Consider the following 20,554-nt stretch of genomic DNA (forward strand, 5'->3'; position numbering starts at 1 on the left):
GGAAGTGGCAACTTCGAAGTTATGAGGATAGGGAGAGGTGTGGAGTTTCTGCCTACCTATTATAAGAAGCATAATAGGTGTGTAGCATCTGATTTTTCAGTGCCGAGGTCCTATCAAATCCTGAATGGAACTTTTCCACCTCTTCAAGCCACTTTGCACATGGGCAATCCCTTCCAGTGTTGCAGCCTTTCCACCATCTGCAACAGTTAGGTCTCTTGTATTTATAGCAGAGATCAACTGAGATGACTATGTGCACAAGCCACTTCAGAGTTCTACGTAAGAATATGAAATGCTATCTCATCTGGAAACTACTGTGATTTGTCCAGACTCAGGTGAAAATACATGAATTGTATGGGTTTGGGTGGGCCAATTGCTAAGCTCTTGCTTCAGTCCTGAGAGAAGAAGCTGGAGCAAGGGATCAAGAAAGCAGGCTGGCATCGAGTGAGGACAAAGTGAAATAGAGGGCAGCTAAAAGAGGGACCGAGCAAATAGTGCTGAAAGATGCTAGCAGAGAGGATTGGGGAAAAAAACCTGAGCATGTATCCTGATTGCAGTCATTGCACAATCTTACAGGCGGCAGATTTATATGACTGAGGAATCATCAGAATATGGTGAGGTACATCCCAGGAGGCAACTGTAGATAAACACAATAAAGACCTTAAATCATTCTGTAAGAAAAACAAAATAAAACAGAACAGGCAAGGCTTCCTGAATGCCCCAGCATTTGGTAAGGGCCTGTAAGTCATTCTATAGGGTTATGGCAATGGTAGGAGCCCTGCTCAGAGTGGACCGGGGCTGTCCTTCTCTTAATTCCAGTCTGGAAAATGTTCATGCATTAAACCCAGAAAGACATTTTGCAAGTAAGGTAGTGAACATATGCCTTTCTGAGGCAGAGCTGTGCCTTGGGGAGGAAAAATGTGTCTGTATGGGCACGTTTGTGTCAAGGTGGCTAGAATCATTAAAGCTCTGTGACGCCTATCTCAAAACACCTCCTCTGGATTGTGTCAAACACTAATGAAAAAAGATAAAATTAGTCTTTCTGAGGAACACATGCTAGACTGCTTGCAGATTTGACTGAATTTTGGTGAGGGTTATTAAGATGTCTGTAGGAAAAGGAAGAAAATACAAGAGAAAGAGCAAAGGTGTTTGTGGGACTTGTCATTAAAACCAGATCAAGATTCAACCTTGACAAAGGAGATATCGCAATTCTGCTGTAATGAGGAATTTAAGTCAATAAGGAGTGCATTCTCTCAAAGTCAGAGGACTACAACACAAGCTTGTTTAGAATTACCGTTAAATTGTGGTACACTTCACAAAGAAATAGATGTGAACATTTCAGAAAGCAGTCATCAAGCACCTTGTTGTTTGCCAAGAAAAATAGGCAATTATGAACATTATGTCCAACTATGCATCATATCGGCTCCAATCAAAACCATTTAAATCCAGTCAAGCATTGCTTTCACACATAAAACCATACCCTATGCTTGATTATACCTCAGCATACCAGGTATGCAGCCTAGGATGTTGGCCAATAACAATATTCCATTGTCTAGGAATTTTAATCCATGCATCTATATTTATAAATGTCATAAATTTGATTGCAAACGATTACAATTAGCAAACCCTTGCTGTTTTCACTTTTCTGTCCAAATCTGTTAAAAAGCCTTTGAAATTAAAAGCAAACAAATAAACAAAGTCTGATGAAAAGGGGGCACTGTCAAGCTTTTAAGTGGAAAAACCGGACATAGAAAATGACTTAGCTTTTCTACAGTTCTTTACCCCTCCCCAGATGATGCTGCCTCTCAGTAGAGTAAAATTATTATGGTTTAGGCTGCACATACCCAGACTGAGAAAAAATTGTTTCAATATAGATACATTAAAAACAACAACAAAAAAAGCCGTACAGGCACTTTTGTGGTCTCTCAGAAACAATGAATTCTATTCCTCCTACTGCTCTGCTGTGGTAACTAATTAGCTTTTTTCCCCTACAAAAGCCCTTTATATTGGAGACTTATTGTAAAAATGTGTCACTTGCTGGTATGCAAGCACCAGGTCATCTCAGGAAGTGTCAATAGCACTGGGAGTCTTAGCACAGTTGAGTGACCAGTGTTTTAACATTATGTCAATTTGACCTGCTGTGAGTATGCTATTGAATTTGCTACACTGACAGACCAACTGAAGTAAGGCTCTCTACACTTAAAGGAACTGGAACTGAGTTCCTATTAGCAAACCCAGGAATTTTCTGCTTCCTAAAACAGCTGCTCAGAGATTCAGCCTTCTGGGTCTATGCTGCTCAGCCATACACTGGATGAGTACTTCCTTTTACCTTCTCCATCCTAATTTGCTTTTTTTTTTTTTTTTTTTTTTTTTTTTTTTTCCCTAGCACAGCTGTCAGTGAGAGACACTTGCTTGTTTTCATAATAAAAATCATGGCTAAAATATTTCCGTCAAAAAATGTCTTTCCAAGACCAATGTTGCTGCCAAACACTCCAGACAAACTATGTGGCTAAATGCTCAGCTCTTGAGTACAATGGGGACAGCTTAACTGAAAGTAAGATTTTATCACTGGTATTAAAAATGGCACGTATAATCTTAAATAGGAAAACGGAGGGATTAAATAGCTTTGGGCTGTCACTTCATGACCAGACTTTCCAGGAATCTTTGAGAGACCCTTACCCGGGGAAAAAGACATGTACGGTAGCTGACAAAAAAGGTATTTTTTCAGATACTATCAAAGGTGAGGCTGCACAGAGGTAGCTGATTTCATTTTATTGCAGCCAGTGTTGGAATGTACCTGCCAGAAATAGGAATGCTTCCTTCATTTAGCCTGATTTATCATTACAAGAACTAACAGTGCTCCTTCATAAACTACTGGAGCTTAGCTCTGGCACAAGTCCAACAAAGTTACACAACTTGCTTAACACCACAAAGAATATAATGCTTCTATTTACCCTTAAAATAATGTCCACCGTTTTTCACAGCATTGTACCAGAATTCATGAATTAATTCCAACAACATATAAGAGCAAAGGAGATCTTTTCCCCCAACAGAATAGAGAGAATAGGAGCTATATTTTGAAAGCCACCCATGAACCTAAAAGTTCACGTAGGCACCTGAGATATACAATTTAGACACAGTTGAATTTCTTGGAAGGGGTGGTAGGTACCTAAATACCTTTGCAGTGTGCTGGCAGTAGACAGCTGGGTTCTTAGGCAGAGATTTAGGCATGAGCCGCTCCCTCCTCACGCCCACCTGCTGCATGACTTGCACCTCTACCTAATTTAGATGAGTGCTATCCTTTTCTCCCCTTAGGGCCCAAGAGAATTTCCCTAGTTATTTGCCCTGTGTAGCCAGCTCTGCCTTTAAGCATCTGCAGTCTAGCCACTTTCTCTAAGACCCTTTCACTGTGGGATCAGGGTAAATTGGTATCAAATTGAGAGCTGGGTTAATTAGACACTGCTGGCCAACTTTCACATACTTTTTGTACATCGCATATGTGTGTGTGCAAGGGGAGTATTATTCTTATGCAAACAATGATAACGTAAGCCAATGCATCGATGCTCCATGACTTTCTTACACTTCGCCTTGGTTCTCCCTCAATGCTTAACTCTAGCAACCTCATACGCAGTGGTTTTCTTCTTATCTTCATGCAATAACTGAGAATTTGCATTAAGAAAGATCTTAAGGTACCTAAAAATTACAGTTTCTTAAATTCCTTTGACTTTAGTGGGAATTAGAAGCCTAATTAAGAGCTGGATGTTTGACGATGTTTGTAGATCTGAGCATTGGTGAGTGGTTAACAGCCATCTCAGTTTGTGAGAAAAATAAAAGATTTATGAGAGTGTTTTTTTTGAGCAACGTGAGGAAGTACTTTGAGTGCAGAGAATCCTAACATTACTGTGCAGACATTAATCTGATTTCACTTTTCATGTTGATCTCTATTCATAAATACATTAAATGATCAGCAAATCAAACTCTGAATACGATATTAGTTTAGAGCACAAACTAGGAACGGCATGAAAAATGAACCTGGAGTGCTTTTTACTTGAACTTTGTATGTAACCATATTAAGATGCTGAATATTTCAAAGGCTGAAAGTATTTATAGCTTTTGACTTTTAACCATATTATGTCCTTTGCCTTATTTCTTGTCCTCAGCAAATGTCAAGTGGGTGTTGTGTTGAACTGAGAGAGACCAATCTCGGGAGAACATCCGCCTTCAATAAGTGGAACTCCAGATTACACAAAGCTTCAGGCATAAAAGCAGCTGCAAAAGCAAGTTCAGTCTGAAAATGAAACAATTTTCTCTAGAAAAATGAACATGAAATTTAAAGTAAGGACTTAACTGAAATCATCATGCTTTTAGAAAGTGTACTTTGTATCTAACAGTATTTGCAGTCAAATTAAATCTGTGATGTGGGTTTTAGTTTCAAAACTTGCTATTTCCTTTCCCTAGAGTTGGCATATTTATATTAAAAAGCCAGTCCAAATATGCACTCTGTTCTTGAGAATTATGATCTACCTAGTGAGCTTGAATTTCTTTGTAAATTCAAGACATTCTTTTAAGAAGAGCATATAAATGCTGTGAGCAGGATGTTTCTTCAGAGATGTAATTCAACTCCAAGGGACTGTGTCTGCCTTATCTCCGTATAAAACAACCAGGGCTTGTTTTGTAATGCATGTACAAAATGCAGAGTGCAGGTGATGACTTGAGCTGTGAAAACTCATATTATAAAGCCTGCACCCACGCATTCTGAAACCTCAGCCAGGTTTATCAAATGGTTAACTAAAGCTGTGAACCTTTCAAGCAAACCTATGGCTAATTTTGGGTGAATCTTGATTAATTTATGGTTATGTGTATCTCACATGTCAAGGTTCAGCTTTTTTTCTTATTGTGTTATATTTGGAGTTATTTGTGTTTGTTTGAGCCTGGAACTCAAATCGAGTTTCATAAGAGACAACCCCCTAGAAACTAAAACCAAGGACACTGATAAAAATCTGAGGATGGAAATTGCTGAGTTTCAGACAGATCTTTATGCAGCAAAGCCTCCTTTCCAGCACCTTTGAAATCTTGCAGTCCGCACCGAGAATAAAACTGAGGTATGTTTAAGGGAGTTTTGGCTGAGTGGAATGATTGACCTTTGAGAAGATAAGGGCAGAAGAAATAAACAAATGTAGTTTGTCAAGAGATGTAAAATAGCTGTAAACGCTCTACTTTGTTTTGCGAGCTAAAGGTTCTTCCTAATTTCCCTTGGCACAATTCTGCAGGAAAACTCAGGACACAGTGCATCCTTGGAGCCAGAAAATGGAAATAGCATGTCTAGGATACTCTTATGTCCTATCTAAGCTTGGCTACCACAGCGAACAAAACAGGTGTGCGACTGTAATGTGCAGCAGACCCAGACCCACTGGTGTCTGTTAACAATTTGTCTCTCCTCTTGATTTTGGTATAACTCCATGTTTGCTTTGAGCCTGGCTGGGGCGTGTGGAGACAGGCAGAGGGGCTACATGGCCACACGGATGCACCAAGAGATGCCACATCGTGCTGGTGTTGCGAGCATTTCACCCCTCACGTAAATCCATGTCTCCGCTGCTTTCAGCCGAGAGCCGAACCGGGGCCTCTGTGAGGTTGGAGGTGTCTCCCCCGCAAGGCTGAGCCTCCACCAAAGGGCAGGTCAAAGCACCTCAGGATCTGCCCCACAGGAAGGGGGGAAAACAGTATCCATCTTTGTTTCACCCAAGATAGATCTATCTGAGAGTCCTGGAAAGTGAGAAATGCTCCCAGTTTTTGCAGACAGACAGATCTTTGGTTGGACTTATGCTCTGAATTGCCCTCTGGAGGAATTGGTCGGTGTCCTGTGATGAGATGAGGATCCCAGGGAGAACCATGTTTCTACATAGTATCCAAATAACATGCCTGAAGAGAGGTGTTCTCATCATCCTCCATTTCCTTAGTCTGTTACATAGTTTTATGTGATTTTGTTTCACTACTTCAGAAGATTAAACAGATAATACTGACCTTGAAGTCAGGTATGACAACTTTCACATTAAATTTCAGCCTCATGTCCTGAACTCTACTCAGTCTATAAAAGGCACAAGTGAGTGTGTATATACACACAATATGGAGTCTATTGTTTCCTGTCATCAGGAGTATGATTTTTATTGTTCTAGGTGATTGCTTTTTATGTCTAGCTTGAAATAGAGTTCTTGTAATTGTACTGTTTACTTCTCTGGAGAAGCCAGTTTGTTTTCCTATTCTCTTTTGAAATTTAATGAATTCCTTCATGTAAGGTGAGGAGCTGAATAGAAAAGACCTGCTTATGGGCCAGATTCTTCTGGCTGCACACATATATAAGTCCCCACAGTCTCAGTACACAAGGATTTTTCTGCAGCAGCATCAAAACATAAAGATCAAGAAGCAGCCAGAACATAGAGAAAATAATTACTAATTATTAAATAACTACTACTACTACTACAAAGTACTTTGTACCAAAAATAAGCTGACTATGGCAATCTATTTTTGGTAACAGTGGTAGTACAGAAAAAGGAAAAAGATGGGACTGGATAATTTATTAAGAGAGTTATAAAACCAGCTAGCAGATAGTTAAGTGCTGACATTATCTTTCACAGGATGAACAAATGTCAGCTATATAATGAAATGAAAACCAACTATGTTCCAACCCGGGTTTAAATGTTTGGAAAGGAACACCTTCATGATTTTCTTAATGTGTTTTGTTAATTAAGTCAGTAGGACGTGTGCTCCCAAGTCCCTCAGATGTTGCTGAAAGTGTCCCCTTATGTCAAGCTGACAAACTTTATTTATGTGATTCAAAAAGCATACCAAATCCCACCCCACCCCAAGAACCCTGCCAGTTATTTAAATCTACAAAACTAAGTAACGGTCTCACAGACTCATGATTCACAGCACATGCCCCAGTTCTACCCTGTTCTTTCTGTCCGTCTCAAATGTCAGCCAAAACAAGCAGGTCTGCAGTGCCACCTCAAAGGGACCATGCCTGAGATATTTAGCCCAAAGGCAGGGAGAGCATGCTAATGTGGTGCTAGCAGGGTGGATGGCAGGAGGCTGTCCTGATGTGGGACACGCCACCACTGCCTTTGGGGTGATGTGGGGCTGTGTGATGAAGCTGAGATGGGGCAGGCTTTGCACTTTTGAGCTGAAGGCTGAGGAAGTGCTAAATAGAGCACTGTGAAGGACTGTGCGATGGATGCCATGCGTGATGGTGTCAGGAGAAGCATAACAAGAACAGACCTCGGCAGCATGGAGATAGTCTTAAAGTGTGGATATAGATGAGTTTTACCAGCTGGGGAGATTTTCACTGGGTGTTAACAGAGCCACGTAGCTCTGACCTTTCCAAGAAGGCCTATGCAAATGGAAAGATTTTATTTTTATGATTGCGATGGAAAGACCATTGAGACTGGGTAGATCTTTGATAGTCTTGCAATTCTGTGTACTGAAAACTTTGTACTGTTTCTGACACATGGGCTGTACGATGAGTCCATACAGGACTCTGAGGGTACAGATAACTTTAAGTCCAATTTGAAAATCCCTGAGCTCTTGTGTATGGCAGCTTGGTTGCATTCTTCATTTTGTAACTCTGGATCGCATACTGTTAGGTAGAGTCAAAATATTTGGATGGACTGAACTGATCTCTGTCACAGCAATTAATAGAGTCGCTAACAGCTATAAGGTTGTCAGCCTTTGTGTGGATATGAATCACAGAAACACAGAAAAAAGAACTGAATATGACATGAGGTGCTCTACCCACGGCTCTTTTTTACTTTGTTGCAGCAGCCACCCTCACCCTTGCCTGGAGGACCTGAGAAAGAGGAAAGTCTTCGCTCTTTGGTCTCTGCACAGGAGACCGTCAGCTGCGTTGTAGGTGTGGGACCACTATACCAACGAATTAAGAGTGCCTGAAAATGTTCCCAGGCTCTGACTGCTGGACTAGGGAACAGACAGCGTTCCTGCTAATAAATTCCATCATCCGCTGAAATTAGGTGGCTGCATGAAAAAGTGCCTGTTGGAAATGATCTTGGGAATATTTATACTCCCGAGCTGGTTTGGGAAATTTTTGAGAGTGCGCTGGACGGCATGTGTGCCAAAAGTGTGCCAGGAAATGGTTTGACAATTTAGGGAATGTCTATATTAGGGAAAAGGCCCAATAAGAACAGATTTTTGGAAGAAAACATCTGGTGTTGAGGATCACATCCACACTGACATTCACATTCTTTGTATTTCAGAGGGTTTTACTGTTACCTAGCTCTAGCCTGCTCCTGTGGACTGAATGTCCGTTAGCAGTCAAAGTGCATCAGATGCCCTCTGAGACTGCTTCTCCAGGTTTATTTTTATCTGAAAGGAATTCATTTTGCACATTCCAAATGTGATGTGAACCAAAGTGCAGGAAGTAGAAACTACTGGGAGATTTGCTTCAGTAGTGCCTCCTGATCTGAACTAAAATGCTATATCAGAGATACACCCAGAGGCAACTCTGTCCCAGTGTCTGAGAACATTCCCAATCGCAGTTTAATTTACCAGTGCACCCAGTTCAATTGCACATTAAAAATGTGTGAAGCTTTGGCATGCTAAGTGGAAATTGGATTTAAAATTTTATTGCTAAAATTGAGTAAATCTCTACTGAATGTTTGAACTGTCATTCTTCAAGTGCCTAGAATAAATTTGGGAAAGTTTGCAAGCGGATGCGAAAAAGCACAACTGTTATATATAGGCTGTGTTCATGAAGTGTTTTAAATGTGGCTTGCAGCTTGTATGAGAAGGGAAAAGAAGGCGGGGGGGGGGGGAAGCAGGAGAGGGAGGCTGTGAATGTTAAAAGGAAAGGGAAAGGCCTACGCAGGATTTCTTCTTCTTATAGATTAGAAAAATCTTCACAGTAAATTTACAACCAAAATTTCCAGTCCTGACTAAAGCAAGTGATGTTTGGCACGCTGTATCTGCAGGTCATGAGCTTTAATTACACCACATTATCTTTCACTGTAAGATCTGGACAGCAGTTGCCTTTAGGTTGGAATCCAAACTGATAAGGGGCTTTTTATCACTACACAGTACATCAGACTTAGTTTGTAAGGAATAGATAGCCATCTGCTGTACCAACCTGCCTATTCTAGTTGAAGTTGCCTCCAGGGAACAGATACCAGAAACTTTACATTTAGAACACTTAAAAAGAAAGATTCCTGGCAAATGTGACGGCATAAGTGGTATTTAAAGAAGACCTGTGTAATATAGTACCTAAATCATTTTATAGTCCCACTGCTATTTTAGTATGCTAGTAGGATATCTGAACCACTTGCTCTTGACTTGTACCTTGTCTGTAATGATGTTATGCATAATGCAGCAAAAGGAATTCTTCATTCCTGAGCAGTGGAACAGAAGTGAACAGAAGTGCTTTTTACAACTCATCTCTTATGGATCAAAGCAAACCTCGAGCTTGCCTTATCATGTAAGCGTCCTTGAGCTTTACTGTTACAGTTACACATGCTTATCCCATAGTTTTTGCTATGTTTGTGTTAACTGAAATGGCACGTTTATAGATTGCACAGGCTTGATTTCTGCTGTTAGTTAGATGTTTGATGTGTCTATTAAAACAACATTTTCAGGGCTTACTGTGAAATATATGCATAAATGATTAAAAAATGAGCAGATATTTACTTTGGGCTAAAAAAAAAAAAAGAAAAAAGAAAAAAAAAGAAGAAGAAAGAAAAAGAAAGAAAGAAAGAAAAAGAAGTAATACTAAAAATAGTCCTGGAAGGAAAAAAAGATAAAAAAGAGAAAATCCCAATAACTGGAAAATGATTCTTTTTTTTGTATGCTTGTTATATTTTTATTTTCCCTATTAATGTTTGTGTTTCCTGTGTTTGTAAAACATAGCTTAAAAACAGTACAGATGTGAAGGCTGAAATTTGGGAAATGGATCCTTATTGTGGTCATACAGTTAAGATGAATGAGGTATTTTGTTGCTTACTACACATACATCTCCATCCGAAGCATTTTATACCTTTGTTGCATATTGTGTATGTGAAGTATAAATCATATAAGTGATAGGGTAACTGCTTTTCAGTGCTAATAAACCTTATAAATGCTGTTTTAAAAACAAACAAACAAAAGGCACTGTAACGTTTGACCTTAATGCCTTTTGGTGCTGAGCTAGTACATTATGTGTCTGGACTGCATTGCTTGTCTCATTTAGATTTTAGGGGGTTTAAGGCAACGTGTATGTTCCATCTGGGTTTTGTGTCTTGCTGAGCATTTTGACAGTTTCTACTAAATCATAATAATTAGAACAGCAAAAATTGTAATTGGTGTCTTTGAGAAGAAAAAAAAGTCCCATGAAGCTTCCCCCATGGAACATCAATAAATACTTTCTTAACTGAATAGACCCATAATAGCCAAGAAACTTCTTATTCCTAGTCATGCATTTATCCCTTCCCATCAAATCTATATTGTGCTCTTGTTGTAAGAAAAGAGCGTAACTGGTTGGGTGGTTGTGCTGCTCTTGGCTTCCTAGTTTTCCAGCCTGCAGCTTTTACTTTTTTGCTAGTTCAGCACTATTTCAAAAGAACGCTCATTTTCCATGAAAAAAATACCTTAGAAAGGATACTAGAAATGCACTCTAGGCATATTTATGTATTCAACTATGCTCTACTTTCATCTGTTGTTTTTTGTAAACCAGAAAACTAAGAGCCAGTTCTCATCCCAAAGCTATGTCAGAAACTCAGGTAGAATTGTGGTAATAAATCAGGACTTGCATTAAAAATACGGGTCTAGTTGCCTAAAGAGCTCTGAGACTGGATCTGGCATTCTCCCCACTGGATTTGGACCCACAGGCAGAAGTAGTGTGCAAGTGACTACTCAGAAGTTCCTGATGACTGAGTCAAGGACTGGCATAGTGTGCTGGTGCCAGCTTTCTATCAACTTTCAGGCCTTTCCCCCAGTGGCTAAATCTCTGGGTTTGGATACCCAAACTGTACTATTCTCTTCTTCCATGATGCTTAGAAAAGAAACAGCGGGTGCCTGCTTTGGTACTGATGCTAAATACTTACCTAACATTGCCAAAATTAGTGATAAAAAGAGCATCTTTACTACAATGGAAAAATTATACTGGCAGTAAGCTTTGTTTATAACAGTGAATCAATATTTGTCTTGCCAGTGTATGCTGCCTGGTTTTCTTTTTTCTGTAAGCTCAAGGAGGCAGAGGTTACTAATGGAAAGTGCAGGGTAAGTTTTAGCTCTCATCTAGAATAAAATGGCTCAGATCTCAGTTAATTTTGTCCATGGATGGCCTATTTGTTCTTTCCTTCAGTTGACTGTAGTGGGGTTTTGAGCCTGTGAGCAAAAATATTTTTAAAGTAGCTTCTATTCTAAGTCTTTCTTGGCATTCAGCTACTCAAGCTTTCTTTTGAACACCAACCCTCTCTGTACAAACAGGAATACTCCTTATACGGATGTGTTCTGGCATCATTAGTACCACTATGAGTTTTGTTGTTGACTGAATACACCCAAGATTTCACCTTTGCTCCCCAAAATACTATGCAAAACTCCCTTAAATTTTCATTTTCTTATTTATTTTTTAAAGTCTGCTGAACCTGTTTCAGCTAGCATAAACATGGGGCTGCTACAAACACTGGACCGGTTAAGGAAAATATCTGGGCTGGCATGAATTGAATATGGTGCATAATTTAGGTCAGGAGTCTGCAGACTTCGTGGAGTAGAAGTGGTGGCAGCAGCAGCAGCAGTCCCATTCATCTATGTACAGGAGCAGGAGAAGGCATATAACTGTTCACCCGAAGTTCAGTATACTGCAGTCTGAGAAACTGTGGCTAGATGCTTCACCTAGAGGTTCCTCATTGTGCATTTCTTCAACCTGAACGAAAAGCCTTGCTACATGTGTGCATGTGTGTATAAATATATATATGAATAAATAAAAAGATTGTTCTCCGAGCTACTCACTAAATATTAAAACAGATTATAAATCCTCTGTTAAAAAAACCACTAATATTGCCTGGTTTAATAATTTCCCCATAAAATAGTTACACAGAATTCCTGCATGTTGATGAAGAAAATAAACTACAATATGGAATCTATGTAAGCTTAGATCTGCTTTGCACAAAGACAACATGCTCAACTCTTTCACATATAAAATACTCCAACTCTCTCCCTTACACATATACTACACATACAACTCCAATGATAACATCAGTTATCATTGTTTTACAATGCATTGGATCCAAAGACTTTGGAGCAGTTTCAGGTAGTGTTCTTAGTGCTCGTGATACCTGTTGTGGTCTTGAATGTTTCAGACTTTGGCCCTAAATCAATTGAAGAGCACTGCAGAGAAACATGGAGTTTGTTGAATTCAGGGTTTTCCACTGTTACTGATTATGAATTAAAGCAACTCTAGTATTAATTAGGCCCAAATAAATTAAGTTCTTGGTGGATTTCATGGAGTTTCTCTTCAGGAATTAAAGCCTTGCCCGGGTCTGATAAGAGATATCCTTCCTTCCCTCATCCTCCCTGCCAAGGATAAATGTCAAATCAGTTATAAGCTTTTATACCTGTTTATGTATAGCATGAAATTGCTCTCATCTTTACATGATTAATGCTATTAACTTCAGTGGGACTACTGAAGTAGTGGGTGAGCAGGATTTGACTGTGTAAATATGTGCTGTGTCTTGTGTATGAGGTATAGATGCCATCTCTTTTAGCCTCTATGTTTTTATTTTTTTTTTTTTTCTTCTGAAGTGTCTTACTATATATTTTAGCTTGTCTCTCTTTGTCTGAAAATTAGTTGTAGCAGGAATCAGATGTGCCTCAGATGTGCCATCTTCATAGCCGTTGCTATTGTCACTTTATCACCTTTCCAACTTCAAAAATTGTACATAATGTAATGTAATGTTAAACTGTGCTGTAAAAGCTTAGGTACCTGTGCGTCTGTTATTTTTAAAGATATTATTTCCTTTGTGAAAGTTACAGGTTGAGAACCTGCTCTCATTAATGTCAGATATACTCTTGTCACTCATTTCAATGGGAGCAGTGTTGGGCCCATAATTTAATTTGATGACTTAATTGTAAAGTCCCTCTTGAATGACCAAGTTGCTGCTGAATATATGTCAGGGACTTTGTTGCAATTGAACAATCACATTTAGTTCAGATCAAAAATGGGGAAGAAGACAAGGAGAAAGTTCTACAATACAACATATATTACAAGGTTATTGGGAGTCTAGTTGGAGGCCCATAGGTAGTGGTGTGCCTCAAGGGTCAGTGCTTGGTCAGGTCTTATTCAACATATTCATCAATGACCTGGACAAGGGGACAGAGTGTACCCTCAGAAAATTTGCTAATGATAAAAAACTGGGAGGAATGGCCGACACACCGGAACGCTGTGCTGCCATTCAGGGAGATCTTGACAGACTAGAGAATTGGGCAAAGAGGAACCATATGAAATTCAGTAAGGGCAAATGTAGGGTCCTGCACCTAGGGAAGAACAACCCCAGGTACCAGTAGAGGTTAGGGGCTGACCTGCAGGGAGCAGCACTGCAGAGAAGGACCTGGGAGTCCTGGTGGACAACAAGCTCTCCATGAGCCAGCAATGTGCCCTTGTTGCCAAGAAGGCCAATGGTGTCCTGGGGTGCATTCAGAAGACCGTGGCCAGCAGGTCGAGGGAGGTTATCCTCCCCCTCTGCTCTGCCCTGGTGAGGCCACACCTGCAGTACTGTGTCCCGTTCTGGGGTCCCCAGTTCAAGAAAGACAGGGAACTGCTAGAGAGAGTCCAGCGGAGGGCTACAAAAATGATGAGGGGACTGGAGCATCTCTTGTATGAAGAAAGGCTGAGAGAGCTGGGTCTGTTTAGCCTGGAGGAGAGAAGACTGAGAGGGGATCTCATCAACACTTATAAATATCTAAAGGGTGGGTGTCAAGAGGATGGGGCCAGACTCTTTTCAGTGGTGCCCAGTGACAGGACAAGGGGCAATGGGCACAAACTGCAACACAGGAAGTTCCATCTGAACATGAGAAAACACTTCTTCACCTTGAGGGTGACAGAGCACTGGAACAGGCTGCCCAGAGAGGTTGTGGAATCTCCTCTGGAGATATTCGAAATCAGCCTGGACGTGATCCTGTGCAACCTGTTCTGGGTGATCCTGCTCTAGCAGGGGGGTTGGACTAGATGATCTCTAGAGGTGCCTTCCAACCCCTACCAATATGTGAATCTGTGAATCTGTGAATATCAACTTTTGTCTTATTTTTATAGCAGTTATTTGCACTTTAAAAATTAGAATCATAGAATCATAGACTGGTCTGGGTTGGAAGGGACCTTAAAGATCATCTAGTTCCAACTCCCTCTGCCATGAATATAAAGTTGATCTGGCCTTGTATTAAGAATCCTCTAGTTCCCCAATTAGTATCAAGGCTTGAAATTTACCATGTACAGAAGGACAACACAACGTCTAAAAAGCACAAATAACCATTAAACCCCTCCGATTAGGCTTTAGGTGGGAAGGAAGTGATGTAGAGGTCTTCTGTTGGACTAGTGTATAGGGTGAATTGTTGTGAGGATGAACCTTCATCTAATTTATACTTTCTTCCTATATTTTTCTATATTTTTATTGATAGAATTATCATTTTATTAATTGAAAAATAGATTTTTTCCACACCACTCAATTGAGATAAATACAGGATATCTTTCTCTCATATGTTAGAGCTTCTGTACCCTAAACCTAATAGAAAAAAATATTATGATAGTGAAGAGTGTGTGGTGAAGGATTCTCATAATAAACCTAGTTAGTACCTCAAAAACCTTTTTGCAGATTTCTGATTTACTGTTATAAGTCATTATGATTTCTTCTAGTCCTGTTGATAAAAAAAAAAAAGTCTTCTTTCCCATAAGGGTAAAACATGATTCACAAATGCGCTTAAAGCCAACCATCATATTAAATGAGACCTCTGCACAATGAAAGTTGGTTTCATGTTGTCCCATGACTCAAGTAATTATTATTTCTCCAAATATTTATACTTGATAGTCATACTTACCACAAGGAGCCTTCTTGCATAAACTGTCATTTAGTATCTTCTAAAGTAAACATTTTTGCTTAAAAGGAAGGTAAAATCAAGACAAAGCCTCATAAAAGCTTAGAATGGCAAAACTAGTTTTAAATCAGCTATTTTTCCTCCTCTCCTTCAATCCGTTAGCAACTCAACTTTTGCACTATGCAAGGGGCTTTCTTTTGTGAATGGCTTAGATTTGTTCATTAGCATAAGAATGCTCCTTCCTTGCATAATGTCAAAATCACCATTTAAGGAAGCCCAGTCATTGTATGGCTTGCAAAAATACCAAAACCTGTACAAATGGTGATTTACTTTGGTGTGAACTGATCTTTTAGAACATTTTCAGAATAAAAATGGAAAGAAAAGGTGTTGGTCTGTTTTGTTTTTTAATATTTCTGTTGAAGTTGACACAAAAGTAAAGGCAATTTGCCTGTTACATTATTGATAGAACTCCATCATCATCAGAGTATACAGTGAAGATGGTGATACCATTGTACGCATTGTTAAATTGTTTAAAATTCAGAAAGATGCAAATCCCATAGAATGGAGCACCTTTTTCTCTGGAGGGAAAATGAATAGCCTAGTAAGCTTTTGCTTTCTTTCTGCAAAATGTTTTAGCTTCACTAATAAAGTGGTGAAAAAGCTGAAGTTTAGATAGAGTGCTTACGCTGTTAAAGCAAAAATTGGGTTTTTATTGTCTTACTAAGGAAACAACTGATCCCATCTGTGGGGAAGAAAATGAGATTTTCTAATAGGGAAGGACCCTTCCAAATGTTTCCAAAACAAATCTGAATACATTAGTGAAATAATAGATCTCAGAAAATATGGATTTTTAGAGTGACTGCCAGAGTAGAATAAGTTAGTCCACTGATCCATGGGGCCTTGACTTTGGATTCAGTATCCCCACTGCAGAATTAAGTGACGTTAAAGACATATCTTTGCTATGAGTTAAATTCATCTAAACATATGAAGGTCAGCACTAGGCCTAGAGATCCTATATATCTTAAATTAATGCATAAGTGGTCTATCCCCGGGGATAAATCACCACAAAAGTCACACATTTCTGCCCTCCTTGCTTTACAGCGAGCAGACAGGCCAGAGCCATGGAGACACACGCCGAAACCCTCTTCTCATGGTGATTGACGATTTCCACAGAAAAGCCATTGTGATAGCTTATTTCTAGGGCTCTCACATCAGTAGTAAATGTCCGTATGCATCAGCTGACGTGTGACAGGCAGTGTGCGGAGGGATGGGGTGGAGCGGAGGCTCCTTGCCCCCGGTCCCCCGCACGTGCCTGCGCAGCCCCCGCGCCTGGACCCGCGCTCTTCCTGGCTGGGGCCAGAGCAGCAGGCCAGTGCCCCTGAAGGCCGCTATAGGACCTGTAGGTATGAAGACAATTGCCGTTAGGATCATAATCTAATTTACACTTTTCTTGCCATACTCTTACACATTTTTTTTTTAGTTGTTACTTGTTTCTTTCCTTTGCTCTTTCCTTCTCATTCACATTCCCTTTTGTGCACACTTTCTTGCTCTTTTCCTTGTTGTCAGCTTCTCCACTTCTTCCCCTTTCTCTTCCGGCTTTCACAACCTCATTCTCTAGACCTTATTCTTTCTTTTCTTATTCCCTGCACTTTTCTTTTAGTGCTTTTTCTTAGGCTACATAAAAGGTCTTCTGGTTAAAATATCATCTATAACCTTAGCTTCTATTTCTAACATGCCCTTTTTTACAACTGCTTTTGTTTCAATTTTCCTTATGTTCGGCATAAATAAATTGTAGTCTGAAAAGATCTTATGATTAGTTGTGGGCTGAAGGACATTCTTAGAGAAAAAAGGGATTAAATACCTCCAGTAACGCACAACGGCAAGAAAGGGGAGTTGTGGCGGGCAAACCAGTTGTGCTGACAGGCTGTCAGAGGAACCCTGCTGTCCCCTAAAACAGACACTAGCACCGCTTGTGAAGATTATGGCTAACCTATTTGCAATGTCCTTCCCTATAGGAAGCACTCAAAGTGAAACAGAGTATCTGAACTTTGAATGCAGACTGCAGAGAAGCATAAACAGGCAATCAAATCCACCTATAAAAACATGACATGATCTATACATAATACATTTGAACCCTAGCATATTGGATGCTTTTTATTATAGTTATTAAGAAGAGTCCATGAGATCTGAAAAATAGCCTGATCCTAAAGGGAAAAGAAAATGACACTCTTTATTTGAAACCATTACTTACTGTACCACTTTGGGGGGTTTAACTGCATTGTCTAGCATGCATCATCTTGGCACACTACTTTTTCATGGGGGAATTGGGTTATGTAATTCACTATTTTTGGTACTTACTGGAGTTACATGCTTTATAGCGGGGAACACAATACAGACTTCTGTGCTTCATGTACTTACTAATAAACATATGGAATAAATTACCAGGGAAAAGCAATTTGAAATAAAGACTACGAATGGGTCAAGTTTGTTTCTGCGGAAGGAAAAAACCGAGACTAGTAATCCGACAGGAGAAAGCCTGGGACTCAGGCAAACTGGAAATGGGCAGGTAAGAGCAGGCAGCCCTTTCTTAATCTGGTAGCTGTATGCATCTGAAGCTCTCATATGTGCCTTTCATATTAAACACCACATTTGTGGGCATAATTGCTTAGCTGTACTTTCATATGTCATCTTCAAATTCTTTCACCTCGGTGTTCTGAGTCTACAATCATTTCCCAATTAATCACTGCAAATTGCCTGACAGCCTTTAACAGCCACTGTGATGAAATGAGAATGAATCTATATGTTCATTTCCAAGGGACAGGTTTGAAAACCCCTTACTCTACTTTTAGCAGATGAAGGCAATAAAGATGGTGTGACAACTTGCTAAGACACCATTTCTGCACTGTTACTAAAATGCTAACTTTTGTGGCCAGAAAGTATCACAGCTGCCTACAAGGCAATGTTGAGAGCTCTCATGACTTACGGGAAAAAAGACACAAAATAAGAAGCAGGCCTTGCTGTTCTGTGGGAGGAAGATGAGTGCCTAGGTTTAAGGAAGTGTCTTAGGTAAAATTTAGTAGGAGTGCTGATGGAAGGAGGCTAGTGTTGCTAAAATATCAGTGACTTGGTGATTCTAATTGTGAGTAAAAGACACAAGAGATTTTTTACCTCCTAATAAATCTGGGAAGGAAAAATACTCTGGTGCAATGATTTCCAGAAGTGTAGGAGAAAGAGAAACTGAACTCAGCAGTGTGTGGAGTAAACCCATCCGCCTACACATAAATTTTGTCTGTCTTATTGCTTAGATGGGATTTGCATGCTGTATGAGCTTTAATTTAGCTCTTTCTATAGGTTTGATTTTCATCTACTGTCTGTGCTTCTGGCAGACTTCAACATGCGATGTTAAGAAACACAGTAAAGATTGTGTGATTAAAATACTGTGGTACTTGGTGAGGCACTCTTGCCGGCATAGGCAACAGTAGTATTGCTGTGAAGGTTTTTTCTGGGTATCAGACAATGGAAGAGACTGAGATTGTCTTTCTGAAAGAGGAACTAAAACGACAGAATAACTGGTTTGATATCTGTCCCTCCTCCAAATCCTGAGCAATCAGAAGACCTCGCTGACTTCAGCTTGCTGACTTGACCTTACTGAGAGAACTGTATTTCCTACAAAGGAAAGGATTTTTTTGGTAGGTTCTGTCAATAATGTAAATTACTTCTTCCTAGTTTTCAAATATTTATCTTCTCACTTTTAATTAAGGTGAGGAAAGAATGTGATAGTTAAGATACTCAAACTCACAAATGGTTGGTATTCAAACCTGTAAGAAATGCTTTTAATAGTGATAGGATTACAAAGCTACAACTATAAAATGCAATTATTGTATCACATGTTATTTTGGATCCCACTTGTGATTATTCTTCTTCAATCACTATATTTTTTAAAACTATATAAAATTGCAACATATTCCTATGGGAAATCACATTTTAAAATATGGGGAAATTTAACTTTTCTGACAGTTAAAGTGAGATTTTTTTTCAAAGCTGTCCCATGGGCTTTGAAGATGCAGGGAGCCCTAGCATTCAAATCCTGTAACAGGGACTGGAAATGTCAGCCTAAAGGCAATGTTAGGAAACACAGTAAGTCAAATTCCTTCTTTAAGAAAACCGTCCAGTGCTATCAATAGAATATTACTCTATTTCCTTAACAGAGATTTTAATTCAATATGTGCCAGATTGCACAAAAAATATTTAGAGAAGTTATTCTCTGCATGGACTACAAAGTCACCCAGACCCTCAGCATTTGTTCTGTTTCTGCTGCCCAGCTGCGAACATGTCAAGGAACTTTCTCAGCTAATGCTACTTACTAAAATATACTTATTTCACACAATTGCCCAATCCCACAAGATCCTGTGGTGCCTCTCAGCTTTTACTGGCTATTCATTTTGTTGCCCTTGAGAATTACAAGAAGACGCTGAGCATCTGTGTTACTGGTCCTAAGGCTTTGGGTACTGTTACTGTGTAGTTATCCTTAATGCAAAATATCCCGTGGCAAAAAACAAATGAGGAAACAGAAAAACTCTAGAGATAGACAACACTATTGCAGATATTTTAAAATCAAATGAACTGGGAAACAAAGCACACACATACACATGCTATTGCCATCTCTATCTGTATGTCAAATTATTCTCTGTCTATGAGAAAAACAGAATCTGTTAACAACTGACCTGTTGCTCAGCTAGCTATAAAGAAATCATTAACCTATTATGATGCACACATGCTGTTCCACCTGGCAGGAAGATGTTTCAATTTTAGTTTTTGACAAAGATTGCAAGAAAGACAGCATGCTCAACAGGAGGAAAATCAACTGAGAATGATGTAGAACTCTGTGATTTTTTTTTTTTTTTTTGAAGGATCATTAAAGGGATCTTTAATGAAAGCAGCTGAATAAAGTGTCACAGAAAGAAGCAGACTCATAGAGGATCCTGAGTACATTTAGGGGAGAACAATAACATCCTTATGTTTCAAAATGAAGTAAAAATGTGGGAAGGCTGGGCCAAGCATGCTAGGATAATGAGGCTGTATGAGGAGGGCTGTTTTCTCCCGGAGAATACTTTTTCCTGGTCCTGGAAAACCTTAGGGCAGCAAGAGATATATAACACGTCCCTTCATCTATTCATGTAGCAGGCAGCTATCACTGTTCAAGGGAGTGTCTCCCCTGCCTTATTGCTGGAAGTGGTTTGTACTAATTTTCTCAAACTCCTGTTGGTCCCACTCACTCTTTTCTAGTTAGTTTAACCCTTTCCTTGTGTTTGCAGACAACACAAAACCAAGAGAGGTGGATGATACATCCGAGGATTGTGCTGCCTTTCAGAGGGACCTGTACAGGCTGGACAACTGGGCCAAAAGGAACCTCATTGAGTTCAACCGAGGCAAATGACAAGTCCTGTCTCTGGGAAGGCATAACCAACCCCATGCACCAGTATGGACTGGAGGGGTG

This window comes from Balearica regulorum, chromosome 1, assembly GCF_011004875.1.
Source record: "Balearica regulorum gibbericeps isolate bBalReg1 chromosome 1, bBalReg1.pri, whole genome shotgun sequence".
NCBI lineage: Eukaryota > Metazoa > Chordata > Aves > Gruiformes > Gruidae > Balearica > Balearica regulorum.